At 43.5% G+C, this 17,787-nt stretch overlaps 1 pseudogene; it reads right to left on the bottom strand.

Annotated features, from left to right (window-relative positions):
• The window catches only part of LOC131193524 (zinc finger protein 850-like), a 37,407-nt pseudogene that overhangs the window by 12,207 nt on the left and 7,413 nt on the right, over window positions 1-17,787 (bottom strand).

Genomic DNA, 17,787 nt, shown 5'->3' with positions numbered 1-17,787 from the left:
TTTTCTAATCACCACCAAGGCTTTGGAAGATATTTTCAGTAATTAAACGGCAGAAGGTCGTTTTCGACTCCTAGCAACTGACCTTTGCAACTCACCCAAGTGAAATAGTGAAACGTGACGCTACTTAGCTTCGTTTTTGGTGCCTTTGGGTCAATCTTGGTGCCTGGCCTTGCAGTTTCCTAGGCAAGGGTTTTGAAAGTGGTCCCCCCCCCCGCCCTTTCCTGCTTCCTAGACCTGAGAGGACTGGCCAAAGTTGAACAGATGGTTTTGCCCTTCAGGTGGGACTGGAACTGAGCGTTTCTCTGACTCTAACCTGGTGCCTTCACCACTACACAAAACTGGATCTTCTTCCTCCTCACAAAATATACCCACTGATCTGTTCCTGCTGCTCCAATAGCAAATTCAGGACTGTAGCTTTCAAAATCGATCAGTCAATCAATCAATCAATCAATCAATCAATCAATCAATCAGAATAGATCTGGAAAGGACCTTGGAGGTCTTGAATCCAACCCCCTGATCAAGCAGGAGACCCCAAGTTGCTTCTCTCCTTCATTAGTTCCTTCTCTTGCCTTGTGGTGCTTTGGAAAATAACTTGACCCTCTCATCTTTATGGCAGCCACTGAAATATTGGACTACTGCTATGATCTTCTCCCCTTGTCCTTTTCATTAGACTAGACCAGTGATGGCGAACCTTTTCGGCACTGACTGTCAAAAAGGGAGTGCACACGTCTGGGCCGCAACCCGAAAGAGGTGCTGCCCAGGGCGCATGCACGTGCCTGAAAATGAACTTCCGGTTTCAGCCAGCTACTCTTCCGGGTTTCTGAGGCGCAATGCCCATGCGATGATCAGCTGGCTGGCGCGCATGCTCATGCAGGAAAACAGAAGACCAGCTCTTCTAGTTTCTGGCACTGCCGCATGCAAAATGGCCAGCTGATCATCGTGTGTGCATGCCCACCAGAAACCCGAAAGAGGAACGGGTGATGCCGTGTGTGCCAGGCGACATGGCTCTATGTGCCACTTTGGGCACGTGTGCCATAGGTTCGCCATCACAGGACTAGACATGCAACTGTTCTTCCTGTGTTTTAGCCTCCAGCCCCCTGATCATCCTTGTTGCTCTTCTCTGCACTCTTTCCAAAGTCAGTTGGTTTTTCTTGTCTTAAGTGTAAAACGTTATTTTTATCTATGTAATATTGTTAGATAGGACCCACTCAGTTGTGGAATTCCATTTTTTTTACTACTAGTTCTGTGGCCGTGGCTTGATGGCTGTGGCAGGGGAAGGATACTGCAAAATCCCCATTCCCTCCCCACTCCTGGGGGAAGGATATTGCAAAATCTCCATTCCCACCCCACTCTGGGGCCAGCCAGATGTGGTATTTGCCAGTTCTCTGAACTACTCAAAATTTCTGGTACCGGTTCTCCAGAACCTGTCAGAACCTGCTGAATACCACCCCTGGATCAAGTAAGGTTCTACATTTAGGCCAAAAAAACAAAATGCACCAGTACCGTATATGTGGTACCTTGCTCAATAGTAGTACCTGTGAGAGGGATCTTGGAGTCCTAGTGGATAACCATTTAGATATGAGCCAGCAGTGTGCAGCAGCTGTTAAAAAAGCCAACACAGTTCTGGGCTGCATAAACAGAGGGATAGAATCAAGATCACGTGAAGTGTTAGTACCACTTTATAATGCCTTGGTAAGGCCACACTTGGAATATTGCATCCAGTTTTGGTCGCCACGATGTAAAAAAGATGTTGAGACTCTAGAAAGAGTGCAGAGAAGAGCAACAAAGATGATTAGGGGACTGGAGGCTAAAACATATGAAGAACGGTTGCAGGAACTGGGTATGTCTAGTTTAACAAAAAGAAGGACTAGGGGAGACATGATAGCTGTGTTCCAATATCTCAGGGGCTGCCACAAAGAAGAGGGAGTCGGGCTGTTCTCCAAAGCACCTGAGGGTAGAACAAGAAGCAATGGGTGGAAACTGATCAAAGAAAGAAGCAACTTAGAACTAAGGAGAAATTTCCTGACAGTTAGAACAATTAACAAGTGGAACGACTTGCCTTCAGAAGTTGTGAATGCTCCAACACTGGAAATTTTTAAGAAAATGTTGGATAACCATCTGACTGAGATGGTGTAGGGTTTCCTGCCTGGGCCTCCTAGGTCCCTTCCAACTCTGATGTTATGTTATGTTAAGTCTTCTTTTGATTTTGAGCTTGTCTTCTGGGGGTTGGAAATTCCTGCCAGTTTAATGTCATATGCAGACTTGATGAGTTCCCCTTCTATTATTTATTTATTTATTTATTTTATTAGATTTTTATACTGCCCTTCTCCCGAAGGACTCAGTAATAGTAAAAAATAGTAAAAACCCCACAATGTACACGTTTAAAACAAAACTTAAAACCAAGCATATAACTTACATGGCCAAAATTTAAAAGAATTTAAAACCCTAAGATGCATAAAACCCCAATTTAAAAATTTAATAAAACTTTTAAGCCAGTCCCGCTTGAATAAATAAATGCATTTTCAGCTCACGGCAAAAGGTCCGAAGATTCTATTCCCTTGTCTAGATAGTTTATGAAGATTTTGATCAGTACTGGCCAGTGGTAGGTTTCAAAAATTTTGACTACCGGTTCTGTCGGTGTGGCATGGCTTGTTGGGCGTGACAGGGGAAAGATACAGTAAAATCTCCATTTCCACCCCACTCCAGGGGAAGGTTACTGCAAAATCCCCATTTCATCCCAATCAGCTAGAATTTGGAAGGCAGAGAATAGATGGGGGCGGGGCCAGTCAGAATTTTTACTACCAGTTCTCCGAACTACTCAAAATTTCCATTACTGGTTCTCCAGAACTGGTCAGAACCTGCTGAAACCCACCTCTGGTACTGGCTCTAAAACTCAATCTGGGGATACCCCATTGCTTACTTCCCTCCATGTAGTCCATTGAGGACTACATGTTGAGTACAGTTTGTCAGCCAGTTAGGAATCCATCTTGTGGTGGTGCTGTCTATCCCACATTTTTCTATCTTGCCAAGAAGTAGTCTGTGATCTACTTTATCAAATGCTTTACTGAAATCTAAGTATACTCTGTCCACAGCATTTCGCTGGTCCACTAATTTAGTCATTTTGTCGAAGAATGAAATAAGGTTTGTTTGGCATGATCTATTTTTGATCAACTCATGTGTTCTGTCCACGGGTGAAATCTAAAAATTTTCCCTACCGTTTCTGTGGGCGGGGCTTAATTGGTGGGTGTGGCCAATAACAATAAATAATAAAAATAATAAACAAAGTATAAAAAACAATAAGAGGTACCAAAAACCAACTTTCACACTTTACACACACACAACACAACACAACTGACTCACACACAATGTAAAAGCAGCTGCCCTTCACACTTCACACAGACACAAAAAGCTCAAAAACCAACTTTCACACTTCACACACACACAACACAACTCTCTCTCTCACACACACAAAATGCCACATACAGCTTTGTGAGATTTTGTGTGTTTGTGTAGTTAGAGTGAAACACTACAGAAACACACCAAATCTCAGAAAGCTGCACAAATATTTTATTTTATTATTTTATTTTATTTTATTGTGGACTTCAATTCCCAGAGTTCCTCAGCCAGCAAAGCCAGCCAGCATTAGTTGATCATGAGGAAATAGATTAGCTAAGCAATTGATTCTGTCTGGCTGAAAGTGAAACTGAGGCTTTCGGGCTGGAAAAAAAGCCATGTGTTCATCAGTAATCAGGTAAGTGCCTTAGAATCTCTACTCTTATTTGTAGAAAACATGTTTTCTACAAGTAAGAGTACAAGTAAGGTTCTGCTGATGAGGAACTCGGGTGAGATCGCCAGAGGAGACTTTTTTTTTTTTTTTTTAAGTTTAAAGGTTTTGCCGATCTCAGCTGAGGGGCGGGATCCTCAAAGGCTTTTTTTTACTTTTAAAGGCCTGTTTCGGCTGAAGCAAAACCGGCTTTTAAAAGTAAAAAAAAAAAAACTTCTACAGATGGTGCGGCTCAGCAGAGGCAGGGGGGCGGGGCCAGGGATTTTTGCTACCGGTCCTCCGAACCAGCAGCCGCCATCGCTGCCAGTCCGAACCAGGAGCATTTCACCCCGGTTCTGTTCCCTCTGCAATCCAGGAGACACGAGCGATGACTTAATTAGCCAGCAACTATCAGCTCTGGCAGCAAACTAGCGAGCGTCTGCAAAGTGTCTCTGTTATCTCTCTTGATGCCGATGAGTCAGCCAGAAACCAGGAACAAACAGGACTTCAGCTCTAATTCTCTCCCTCTAAGCAGTTGATTTGCTTGCCACGAAGTGGTATAGCAGCTCTTGCTGCTTTTATATCCTGTGGGTTGTGGCTCCATGACTCAGCACTTCCTAGGCCTGCCCAACCCCTGCTTCTGTTGTTCCCACCTCTCCTGCCTACGAAACCTAGGGTCCAGCCAGGCCTGATTGCCATCAGCCGGTTCTGGAGGCGTGGCTGGGGGGGGAAGAGTCAGGGGACGGAGGTCTCATTATCTCCACCTGGCCTGCCTCTGGCTCCTGGAGCTGAGCCAGGGAAGCCAGTGCTCCAGAGGTAAGTCCTAATGGCCCTTCCCCTTCACTTTCAGAGTCACTTTCTGGCAGGGCCCCCGGCTCTGGGGGCACAGACACAACACCATGTTTTCCAAGATGTTACCAGGTATTAATGTCAGGCTGATCTGTCTGTAATTTCCTGGATTTGTTTTTCCCCCAATTTTTTGAAGATGGAAACCCCATCAGCACTTTTCCAGTCCTCAGTTACAGATAGTCCTGAACTTACAACCCCAATTGAGTCCAAAAGTTATGCGGTTAAGTGCGAAACTTGTTACATGAGTTTTGCCTATAGTGACCAGACGTCCCGCTTTTGGCGGGACAGTCCCGTTTTTTAAAAATTTGTCCCGCGGCCCGCGGCGTTCTGAAAAAGTCCCGATTGAGACTTCCTGCGGAGGTGCCGAAGGGGTGAGGGTGCATTTTGCGGCATCCGTTCATTTTAGGCAGAGCCGAATCTCCCCCCACCCAGGAGAGCGAGAGCGAGCGAGGGTCCTTGGCTGACCAGGAGGCAGAGTTTTCACACGGTCAATTTGGGCTCCACTTTGCCTCTTTCGATGCTGCCTTGGCAAACCTGGGGCGGGTGGGGAGGCAGAGGAGCCCCCAAAACAGGAGATTCCTTCCAAGGGAGCAGCGAGGACTTGGAAGAAAGGAGGGGAAGCAGCCGGGAGCCAAGGGAAGAGAGCGCCGAGGGATGGAGGGATGGAGGGAGGAGGGCAACCTGGAGAGTCCCTGTCTTGCAAGAGGAAGGAGCCGGCAGAAGGGAGGCAGCGTCTCAGTCTGAGCAAATGGAGAGAGAGATTTTTTTGGGGGGGGGTTGAGGGTGGCCGCGCTTGTCTTATGCCGCCTTTGATCACTGCGCTGTAGAAGGGAAGGGAGGCAAAGCCGCGAAAAGTTTATTAGACTGCAACAGCGTCAGCACGTTCTTGGGTTGTTGTTGTTGTTTTTTTTGGTCGTCGTCAACTTGTGGAACAAGGAAGGGTGCGGACTTTGCGTTTGGCAGGGAGAACTGGGCACTGCTGTAAAGGGACCGTCAAGCGTAGTTAGGCAGTTCAGATTTAAGGAGAAGTTTCAAGACAGAGATACCTGTAGGCAGGGCCAACTCTTGGGATCACATACATATACCTGTATTTAGCTTTAAGGCTACTGAATGATGGATGGATGGGTGGGTGGGTGGGTGGGTGGATGGATGGAAGGAAGGAAGGATTGGTAGACAGACTGACTGACTTACAGACAGATACTGACAGATGATAAGATTGACAGATGACAAATTTGACAGATTAGAGAGAGAGAGAAAGACAGAAGTGTCGTGTCCCACTCCTCCGCTGATGGCCGGGTCAGGGAAATCCGAATCAGGCGTGCCTCTGCAGCTCTGCCCAAAGTCCTAGCAAAGTCCTCAGAGCAGGCAGGAGACCAGAAAGTGACTTCAGCAAGATAAGTTCGACTTTGCCTGACTCAGAGACTGCCAGAAAGCAGATCCTTTATATAGGCCATGGGGTGTGGCTCCATGACTCAGCACTCATTAAGGCCTGTCCCTCCCTTCCTTCTGTTGCCTCCGCCTATCCAGTCTTCTGATGCGAGGGTCACTCCAATCAGCAGCTGTTGGAAATAAACTTTCCTCAAGCTCACATGCTCGGGAGGAGGAGGGTCTAGCTGCTCCGTTTGCCGGGGCATGGAGCCAGGGCTGGGGCCGGGGGGTGCTCCCTCCTCTGCAGCCTGCTTGGGCATGGAGCCAGGGCTGGGGCCGGGAGATGCCCCCTCCTCAGCCTGTCTGGGCATGGAGCTAGGGCTGGGGCCGGGAGGACATTCTTCAGCGTTCGGAAGCAGATAAGCAGACCCCGGCTGCGGTGAGAGCGGGCAAGACACAACAAGAAGATGGATGGATGAATGGATAGATAGATGATAGAAAGATAGATTGACAGAGACAGACAAAAAAGATAGATGGATAGATGATAGAAAGAGAGATAGATGATTGTTAGGCAGACATATGATAGATAGCAAGATAGATAGATAGCAAGATAGATAGATAGATAGATAGATAGATAGATAGATAGATAATAGAAAGAGAAAGATAGATGATAGATAATAGATAGAAAGATAGATGATAGATAGATGGATGGATAGATAGATAGATAGATAGATAGATAGATAGATAGATAGATAGATAGATAGATAGACAGACAGACAGACACAGACACAGACACAGACACAGACACAGACACAGACAGATAGAAAATGGATGGATGGATACAAATTGAGGCGAGGAGAGGCCAGGCACCCTAACCTTTGACGTGAGTGACATCAAGTTGGCCACACCCACCCAGTCACATGACCACCAAGCCACACCCACCAAACAAGCCACACCCACAGAACCAGTAGTAAAAAAATTAGAACCCCCCCTCCCCCCCCCCCCCGGTTAACTTTACCAATGTTAAAATCTGGTCACTATAGTTTTGCCCCATTTTACGACTTTTCTTGCCATATTTGTTAAGTGAATCATTGCAGTTATTAAATTAGTAACACTGTTATAACACAGTCGTTAAGTGAATCTGGTTTCCCCATTGACTTTCCTTGTCAGCAGGATCACATGACTCTGGGACACTGCAACCGTCATAAATCTGAGTCAGTTGTTGAGCATCCGAATGTAACTCACATGACCATGAGGGTGCTGCAAGGGTCGTAAGTGTGATAAATGGACATAAGTCACTTTTTTCAGTGTCATTGTAACTTCAGTCACTAAATGAAATGTTGTAACTCAAGGACTACCTCTAGTTGCCCCATACTCCAAGGTCTTTGAAACGTATGTTTCAATGGTTCTGAAATCACCTTTGCTAGTTCCTTCGGAACTCTGGGACGCAGTGATTTGAATTGGTCTAGAGTTGACAGGTATTCTCTTACCTTATTTTTACATATTCTAATTTGCATTCCAAATCTGGCACTTATGGTTCTGTTTTTGATAAGTTGTGTCATGTTTTCTTTTTGGGTGAAAACATATGTAAAGTGTCTTCTTTATACCGTCTCCCCCCTTCTTATACTCCTGTGAATTAGGGAGGTATCTGTCTGAGCCACTTCTGAATAGGATCCACATGCCACAGACTTGGGAGATGTTTTTCCCTCACCTCTTTAGTAATGGAGTTTGCACATCTCCCAAGGCCATTCAGTCTGGCCATAAGGAGGGCATAGGATTGGGTGCATATAGTGCTGGGTTAGGAGCAGGGAGATAGAAGTGGGAGACAGAACGAAGGGAACCATGCCAACCATGGGAACCAAGGACGTTTCGGTAGGTGTTTACCAGAGCCAAAAAAGACTTTCTCACAACAATACTAGAGGTCTCCATTAGATAATATGACCTGGCCTAATAGGGGGGAGGGAAAACTTGAACTTTAACTATGTGGGTTTGCGCGGGAAGCAGTCAGATCTGGTTTTGCCTTCATCTTTGCCGATACGATGTATTCATTAAAGTTTTGCATTAAGAGATTGGATCGTCTCAGCTGTGCTTGCTTTGGTTGGGTTCAACACAGTGATTGTTTGTATACGTAATATATGCTGAACTCATTTGGTTGCTTCAGATGAGGCAGGTTTTGGCCACCATATTCTCTTCCTTTGTGCTTCTCCCTAGTCTCTCTCTTCTTCCCTCTTAACTGCCAGGTAGTAGTCAGGTTGCTCTCACTGAGATGTTTACGATGTCCGCAGGTGTGTGTGTGTGTGTGTGAGAGAGAGAGAAAGAGAGAGGGAGGTGGGGGGAAACACCCTGGAGAAGAAAATGACAGTTGCTGTCAAGAAACCTGCAATCATTAATCCTTTAAATCATCAGGCATTGAGTGCCACTCCAAAGAGACCTTAACTTTTTCTGCAGCATAATTGATGTCCTTCTAACTTGGTGTTCTGGGGGGCTCCCACCATCAACAGTTTTTCCTCAGAGAAGTCACAGACCTACCACAGGGAACATACAGCTGCCCAGGAGGAGAAAGTGGACTTTTGTCTCCCCTCCAAGGAGCCTTGTGAGTCCCTACAGTGTATGTACAGGTGTGCTCCTGTTGTACATCTGTTGTGGGATATGAGATCCCTGGGCAGCAAGCAGTGAAAACCATGGCCTGTTGGTCCAGTCTCATTCCCTGGGATCCCACCTGGCCCAAGGAGTCCTTAAGTGGGACTCTACCATGAGGGCCTGGTTATTGCTTGCTACCTGTGTGTTGAGAAAAATCTCCCTGTACCTATGAGCAATGTGGAAGGGAAATGTTGGACTGGATTTCTCCAAGGAATGGACTTCAGGCCAGGATCAGTTTCCAAGGAAGTTTTTATTCTGGTCAACTGAGGAGAGATAATTTCCATATAGGGTAAGAATGTGTGATGACAATTTCTCAAAAGAGAAAAGGGTGAAAGGTGCAATTATATGATTTTTCTTTTTTTGATTCCTTTCCTGCTTCTCTATCATTTGTTTTTGTTTGTTTTGCATATTTTATTAGATTAAAATTTTGAATTAAAAAAAGGAATGTGTATCGAACAAAGAATGGGGCAACTTTGATACATTTTTGAATGCACATTGGTATTACCAACCTTTCCCCCAACCCTTTGAAATGCCTTTTGGAAACATTTCTCTCACTATATACAGACTCTTCCTAAGTCCCACTTTTCTAGCCCTGCTGGGTATGTGACTTTCTCGCTTTGACCTAATGGAGACTTGTGTCTACGCATAAGGCATTTAGCATGGGTGTGTTTGGAAAGATCTCTGGGCAGCACGAATGAAGCTGGCTCCCTTTTTGTCTCTCACCCACTGAATCTCCTGGATCCTAAATCCTTGGGAGCCAAAGGAAATCAGTCATAAAGTATTGGTCTGCAGAGAGGTTACGTATGATCTCCACTCAGTCACCCCGAAGAAATTGCAACATCTATACCTCAGCTTTCTGCAACCTAGTGCCCTCCAAGTCTTTTGCCCAAAATTTGGAAATAATAAGACTGAAATCTAACCCCTGTAGAGATTGGAAAGGCTGCTCAGAGCAACTCTCCCCTCTAGTGAGATTTAGGCTCTGCAAGGACGCAGATAGAAAGAATCTCTTCTATTTCGAAGTGGTTTGGAAGCAAGGAGAGTAGATGCTTCCAGTTATTCTTCCATGTTTCATTATTCTATTAACAAGATGAAGCTGGAAATCATTTGGTGGTTGTTCACACAAACAAGAACTTCATAAATATTTATAGCACAACAGCTCCCTGATCTTGAGAAGCTAAGGTCAGGCTTCACTCTCCCAAGGTTCACTCAGTTGCAAAAATAGGTTTTGCACTCAGTTGCAAAAATAGGTTATCCTGCACTCCCACTTCCCTCAAGTTTCCTCTGCAAAGTTTTTTGGAAGTGGATTTCCCCTTTCCAAGACCTGAGAGGATGAAACAGGCCAAAGTCTTTGAGATGGCTTTGTGCCTAAAGCAGGACCGGAAATGAGCATCTCTCAGTCTCTAGGCTGGTGACTACCAAACTGGGCCTTCTTCCCCTCCACAAAATCTATCCATTCAGCTGTTCCTGCTACTCCAACCCCAAATTCAAGGCTGCAGCTTTCAAGATCCAGTATCCTCCAAACACCACCTACTTTTTACTTTTCAATCTGAGCTTCAAACTTTGATTATGAGGAAATGGACTGTACATCTGAGTGAGGACTTATGGCTTTTGACTTCACCCTGTAGATCATCCCCTCTGACTCTTAGGTTGGCTTTATTTAATTTTGCTTGATATAGTTATATAGCCCTGTAAGAGATTCAGAGGCTTTGGGTTCATTGCAAGGGTTTCCAACTCCCAACCATAATAAGGTGAGACATGATAAAGATGATGCACTAAAATGTGACACCAAGGAAAGAAAAAAGGAAAATTGATTAAATATATTTTAGTGTGGTGCGGTGAACTAGAGGTGGAGCTTTCGCTTCATGATCTGAAGGCTGTGAGTTCGATCCTAGGTACAGGCAGATATTTCTCTCTCTGGGCACAATGAGTAAATATCTGCTGCAAACTCTGCATTGGCGACAGGAAGGGCATCCAGCCAGCAAATACTCAGCTCTATTCAGTTGTCCCGACACCACCCCACAAAGCATACACATATACTATTTTAAATTTTAGAAATTTTGCACATTTAAATTCTAAATCACTTGGAATTAAGACTCTGGCCAAGAGCCTCTTGGTTTCTCCACACACCTGGCCTGATCCTGGTTGTTGGGTGTCTTTGAAAGTATCACATGATTGTGTCATACTAAAAAAAATTGTAACCTGTCTTTTTGACTGGTGTTGGTGAAATAAACAATCTTGGAATTCTTTGGAGTCTTCTAAACTCAGCCAAATCAGGATAATCCATCTGCATATTTGAAGGATACAGTTTTGAAAAAAATTAAGAGGCCTTGGGAGAAAAGCAGTGGTGAAATGCTCCCAGTTCAGACCGGATCACGCAATCTGTTAGCGATGGGGGCGGGTAGTTCAGAGAACCGGTAAGAAAAATCCCTCCCCCCCCACCCATGCCTCGCTGTTCCTCTTGTCTGTCCCTGAAGCTCTCGGTGGTGATATAGCTGCAAACAGCCTTAAATGACTGCCGCCGTGCTTCAAAGGGCTGCACTAAAGCTGATCAGCGCTGTAGGCGGCTAGTAGACCGGTGCCTCTATTTTTAAAGAAGGTAGACCGGTGCCTCCCAAAAAAAGGCAATTAGTAGACCGGTGCCTCTATTTTTAAAGAAGGTAGACCGGTGCCTCCCAAAAAAAGGCAATTAGTAGACCAGTGCCTCTATTTTTAAAGAAGGTAGACCGGTGCCTCCCAAAAAAAGGCAATTAGTAGACCGGTGCCTCTATTTTTAAAGAAGGTAGACCGGTGCGCTCCCAAGTTTTGTATACTTTATTATTTTTATTATTTGTTATTATTGGCCATGCCCATTCAGTCATCTGACCACCAAGCCATGCCCACAGAACCAGTAGGGAAAATTTTTAGATTTCACCCCTGGAGAAAAGTGAAAGAACAGGAAACGTCTCCCATGTGCTGGGAATTGTGCTTGTATCACCTTGTCCCAATGTTTACAGAAATGCTGACACTTTCCTTTATTTTTCTTTCTCAAAAGCTATTCATGATTCTGATGCAATGCTGTTTTAGAAATGAAAACATTATCTACTATACATTTCCCCACCACATCTCCCCACCAAGGCAGGGGAACCACAAAAGCATCAGTCCCTTGCTGCTGCTCTGCTTTGATGCCGCCAGCCATCAAAGGCTAACAAGGAGGCACCTGTAAGCGAAGTTGACAGCAGGATTTGCGAATAAAGCGGGAGATCCTGTGCTCAAAACCACAATCCCTTTTCTCAAGTCAATATTTCTATAGCTTTTCTCCACGAAGGTCACTTGTAAGGCACATCTTTACATCTTAAATTTTACACTAGTAAAAAACTGCCCCAAACTCCCCCAATATATTTGCTATTCACATGGTATCTTCCACTTGTGTGCCTCATTCTTGACACAATCTGAACAGGCATGCTTGGTGCACTGAATTCCTGGAACTGTTAGGAAAAATGAATGTTGAAACTCCTCTACTTCTCTTCTCTCGCTTTCTCCTTATATGAGGAGCCACAATCTCTTAACTATAGTCTGAGTGCTCCAATCCCCGAGAGATGCTGGCTGGAGAATTCTGAGGCTGAAAATCTTGGGGCAGGCAAGGAAGAAAAAGGCTGGGACTCTGTACGTGGCATTTCTATCATCTCCCATGATAAAAATGCAAAAAACACTCCCAAAATATTTTTACAGAATTGCACAATTTCTGCAAAAATAAATATCCAGCAACTACTACTTCTGATGGCCAGATAGCCATTATAAAACTAATACGTTGCAATTTTTTCATTTCTCTTTCCCACCTAATACCATGTCAGAATATTCATGACTGGGAAGGCATGGTAACAAGGTCAGACAATGAATAGGCATAGCAACTAAATCAGCCAATTGGGAGCTGAGACAGACTGGAGCCAGGGCATATCTTAGTCTGCAACTTCTGTGCAAAGAAAATGAAATTAATTAGTCTCTCTGCTGTACTCTGTGTGTGAACATGTCTACTGATCTGACCTGAAGAACCACTATTGGTATTGTAAATATACTTTATGTGTTATTATGAATATAAAGAAGTTAATGAATTAGTTTGCTGCGTGCGTTTCTGGATTTGATTTTTGCAAGATACTCTGATATATTATTACATATTTGCCTACAAAAAATTAGGCAAATACCATTACATATTCTTTGTAGTCAAATTAAGTAGTTTCTCAGCTGAATTTACAATGGGACATTAGAAATGAAATTCAAGCCTTCTCTACACTCATCTCTTTGGGTCTCATGTGGATTTTCCTGTGTGCAATAAGGCTGGAATGTTGCCTGAAGGACCGTCCACACTTGGGACACTTAAATGGTTTCTCCCCTGTGTGTATACGGACATGATTTATAAGGTTACACCTGGTACTGAGATCTTTCCCACAGTCTGGACACTCGTACGGTTTCTCTCCTGTGTGAGTCCTCCGGTGTGTCACCAGACTGGAATTGTGACTGAACTTTTTCCCACAATCAGGACATTCAAAAGGTTTCTCTCCTGTGTGAGTTCTCTGGTGTATCACGAGCTGGGTACTCTGAGAGAAACTTTTTCCACAATCAGAACAGTCAAAGGGTTTCTCTCCTGTGTGAACCCTCTGGTGGCTATTGAGGTGGGAACGCTTACCAAAACTTTTCCCACAATCAAGACATTGAAAGGGTTTCTCTCCTGTATGAATCCTCTTGTGGCTGATGAGGTGGGAACTTTTACTGAAACATTTCCCACAATCAGGACATTGAAAGGGTTTCTCTCCTGTATGAATTCTCTGGTGTATTACCAGGTAGTAATTCTGACTAAAACTTTTCCCACAATCAGGACATTCAAAGGGTTTCTCTCCTGTATGAATCCTCTGGTGGCTAATAAGGTGGGAATACTGTCTGAAATTTTTCCCACAATCAGGACATCCAAACGGTTTCTCTCCTGTGTGAATCCTCTGGTGGTCAATGAAGTAGGAATTTCTAATGAAACATTTCCCACAAACAAGACATTCAAATGGTTTTTCTCCTGTGTGAGTCCTCTGGTGTATCATCAGGATGGACCTGGTTCTGAAACGTTTCTCACAATCAGGACATTCAAACGGTTTCTCGCCTGTGTGAGTCCTTTGGTGTATCACCAGGCTGGAATTAGTACTGAAACTTTTCTCACAATCAGGACATTCAAAGGGTTTCTCTCCTGTGTGAGTCCTCTGGTGTATCACCAGGCTGGAATTCTTACTGAAACTTTTCCCACAAACAGGACATTCAAACGGTTTTTCACCAGTGTGAGTCCTCTGGTGTATCACAAGGCTGGACCTGGTACTGAAACTTTTCTCACAATCAGGACATTCAAAGGGTTTCTCTCCTGTATGAGTCCTCTGGTGTATCACCAGGCTGGAATTCTGACTGAAACTTTTCCCACAAACAAGACATTCAAAGGGTTTCTCTCTTGTGTGAGTCCTCTGGTGTTTTACCAGGCTGGAATTGGTACAGAATGTTTTCTCACAATCAGGACATTCAAAGGGTTTCTCGCCTGTGTGAGTCCTCTGGTGTATCAACAGGCTGGAATTCTGACTGAAACTTTTCCCACAAACCGGACATTCAAATGGTTTCTCTCCTGTATGTGTCCTCTGGTGTTTTACCAGGCTGGAATTGGTATTGAAACTTTTGTCACAATCAGGACATTCAAACAGTTTCTCTCCTGTGTGAGTTCCCTGGTGTGCAACGAGGTGAGAATTCCAACTAAAACTACCCTCACGTTCAAGATATTCAAGTTTCTCTCCTGTGTGAATCCTATGGTGTTTCACAAGAGTAGAATTGTTACTGAAACTTTCCCCACAAACAGGATATTCAAAGGGTTTCTCTCCGGTGTGAATCCTCTGGTTTATCACCACTGTGCCATGCTCGCTAAAGCATTTACCATATTGGGAGCACTTGTAGGGCTTCTCTCCTGTGTGAGTTCTTCCATGATCCACAATGGAGTTGTTCTGACCAAAGGTTTTGCCACATTCAGAGTATATGTAAGGTTTTTCTTCACTCTCGATCCTCTGACGCATAATCAGCTGTGATTTGCAAGTTGTATCTTTCCCACAACTGGCACGTCTATGGAGCTCTTCCACAATTCATATTCTTGAGGAGGTAAAAAATATGGATGATCCCTTGTTTAGTTGTGCTTTGATTCAAGTCGTTTTCTTCCTCCCAGAACACTATCTACGCTACGTGGATTTCTAATTTACCTTTTCCTTTCCAGTAACTTCCAGATATTTCACTCTTTTGCTGAATGGAAAAATAATCTCCCTTGACTTTTCATGTAGTATGCGCTTGAATTTCAGACTCTACTTTTCCCAGCTAGAAATCTCTTCTTGATTTTCTCTCATTTCTCTCTCACTTGCTGAGGAAGGAGAAGAACTGTGTTGCTTTCTGAAGGAAATGGAAAATATTTTGATTTCTGGACTGACTTGCTTTGCTCTTCAATGTTGCTTGTTATCCTCAGTTGTCCAGAGTGCTCTTCATTGCCTTCCTCTTTGTCTATAAAATTCAGATAAAAGTGTATTATCTTACAATGAAAAAGCAAACATGCCACAATACTCCAATAAGCTCTTACATTAATCATGATTCATTTGATACGTGGAAGACTACCCAGATCCAAGTTCGAATATCCATTCAATGATGAAATAAACTTAGAGAAAGCTTGAGAAGGATTCCATGGATGAGAATCCTCAAGGGGAAAACAACTCAAGAAGCTTGGGAAATTTTGAAAAGTGAAATTATAAAAGCCCAGTCTAGCCCAATACCAATGAAGAAGAAAAATAATAAATCTCAAAAGAAACCAGCATGGATGCATAAAGAACTATCTGACAAACTGAAAGACAAAAAGGACAAGTATAAAAAGTGGAAAGAGGGGCAAATAACTAAGGCAGAATATGAGCAAATAGCCCGAGCCTGTAAAGATGAAGTGAGGAAAGCTAAGGCTCACAACGAACAAAGGCTAGCAAAAAATAACAAAAAAAGCTTCTTTCAACATGTTAAAAACAAGAAAAAAGTCAAGGAAACAATTGGCCCATTGCTGGGAGAAAGTGGCAAGAAGGTGACAAGCAACAGGGAGAAAGCAGATCTACTTAACTCATTTTTTGCATCTGTCTTTACACAAAAGGAAAAAACAATCCAACCTTTCAAAAACAGCACCACAAAAACAGATTAGGAACACAAGTTAAAATAGGAAAAAAAATGGTAAGTGAACAACTGTCTACCCGAGACGAGTTCAAATCACCAGGACCGGATGGATTACACCCCAAGGTTCTGAAGGAGTTGGCAGATGAGATCTCAGAAACACTGAACCATATATTTCAAAGATCCTGGAGCACCCGGGAACTACCAGATGACTGGAAAAGGGCTGGTGTAGTTCCCATCTACAAAGAAGGAAAAAACAATCCAACCTTTCAAAAACAGCACCACAAAAACAGATTAGGAACACAAGTTAAAATAGGGAAAAAAATGGTAAGTGAACAACTGTCTACCCGAGACGAGTTCAAATCACCAGGACCGGATGGATTATACCCCAAGGTTCTGAAGGAATTGGCAGACGAGATCTCAGAACCACTGAACTATATCTTTCAAAGATCCTGGAGCACAGGGGAACTGCCAGAGAACTGGAAAAGAGCTGATGTAGTTCCCATCTTCAAAAAAGTAAGAAAAAAAAACAGATCCAGGAAACTACAGACCTATCAGCCTGACCTCAATACCAGGGAAGATTCTGGAAAAGATAATCCAGCAACGAATCATTGAACACCTAGAAGCAAACAAAGTAATAACCAAAAGCCAACATGGGTTTTTCAAAAACAGATCATGCCAGACTGATCTCATTGCATTCTTTGACAAAATGACAAAATTAGTGGACCAAAGGAATGCTGTCGATATAATTTACTTGGACTTCAATAAAGCATTTGATAAAGTAGACCATAACCTACTACTAGATAAAGTAGAAAAATGTGGGTTAGACAGCACCACCACCAGATGGATTCGTAACTGGCTGACCAATCGCACTCAACGAGTAGTCCTCAATAGAACTACATCCACATGGAGGGAAGTATGCAGTTGAGTACCCCAAGGCTCTGTTTTAGGCCCAATACTCTTCAACATCTTCATCAATGACTTGGACGAGGGGATAGATGGGGAACTCATCAAATTTGCAGATGACACCAAGCTGGCAGGAATAGCCAACACTCCAGAAGATAGGCTAAAGATACAGAATGATCTTGACAGATTTGAACATTGGGCAGTAACTAACAAAATGAAATTCAACATTGAAAAAAGTAAGGTTCTATATTTAGGCAAAAAAACAAAATACACAGGTACTATATATGTGGTACCTTGCTCAATAGTAGTAACTGTGAGAGGGATCTTGGAGTCCTAGTGGACAACCATTTAGATATGAGCCAGCAGTGTGCAGCAGCTGCCAAAAAAGCCAACACAGTTCTGGGCTGCATAAACAGAGGGATAGAATCAAGATCACGTGAAGTGTTAGTGCCACTTTATAATGCCTTGGTAAGGCCACACTTGGAATATTGCATTCAGTTTTGGTCGCCACGATGTAAAAAAGATGTTGAGACTCTAGAAAGAGTGCAGAGAAGAGCAACAAAGATGATTAGGGGACTGGAGGCTAAAACATATGAAGAACGATTGCAGGAACTGGGTATGTCTAGTTTAATGAAAAGAAGGACTAGGGGAGACATGATAGCAGTGTTCCAATATCTCAGGGGTTGCCACAAAGAAGAGGGAGTCAAGCTATTCTCCAAAGTACCTGTGGGTAGAACAAGAAGCAATGGGTGGAAACTAATCAAGGAGAGAAGCAACCTAGAACTAAGGAGAAATTTCCTGACAGTTAGAACAATCAATAAGTGGAACAAGTTGCCTGCAGAAGTTGTGAATGCACCAACACTGGAAATTTTTAAGAAAATGTTGGATAGCCATTTGTCTGAAATGGTGTAGGGTTTCATGCCTGGGCAGGGGTTGGACTAGAAGACCTCCAAGGTGCCTTCCAACTCTGTTGTTATGTTATGTTATGTTATGTTATGTTATGTTGTTATGTTATGTTATGTTATGTTATGTTATGTTATGTTATGTTATGTTATGTTATGTTATGTTATGTTATGTTATGT

This window comes from Ahaetulla prasina, chromosome 2 (assembly GCF_028640845.1).
Source record: "Ahaetulla prasina isolate Xishuangbanna chromosome 2, ASM2864084v1, whole genome shotgun sequence".
NCBI classification, from domain to species: domain Eukaryota; kingdom Metazoa; phylum Chordata; class Lepidosauria; order Squamata; family Colubridae; genus Ahaetulla; species Ahaetulla prasina.
Note: the sequence above shows the minus strand (reverse complement) of the source record. Positions and strands in the feature narration are given on the sequence as shown.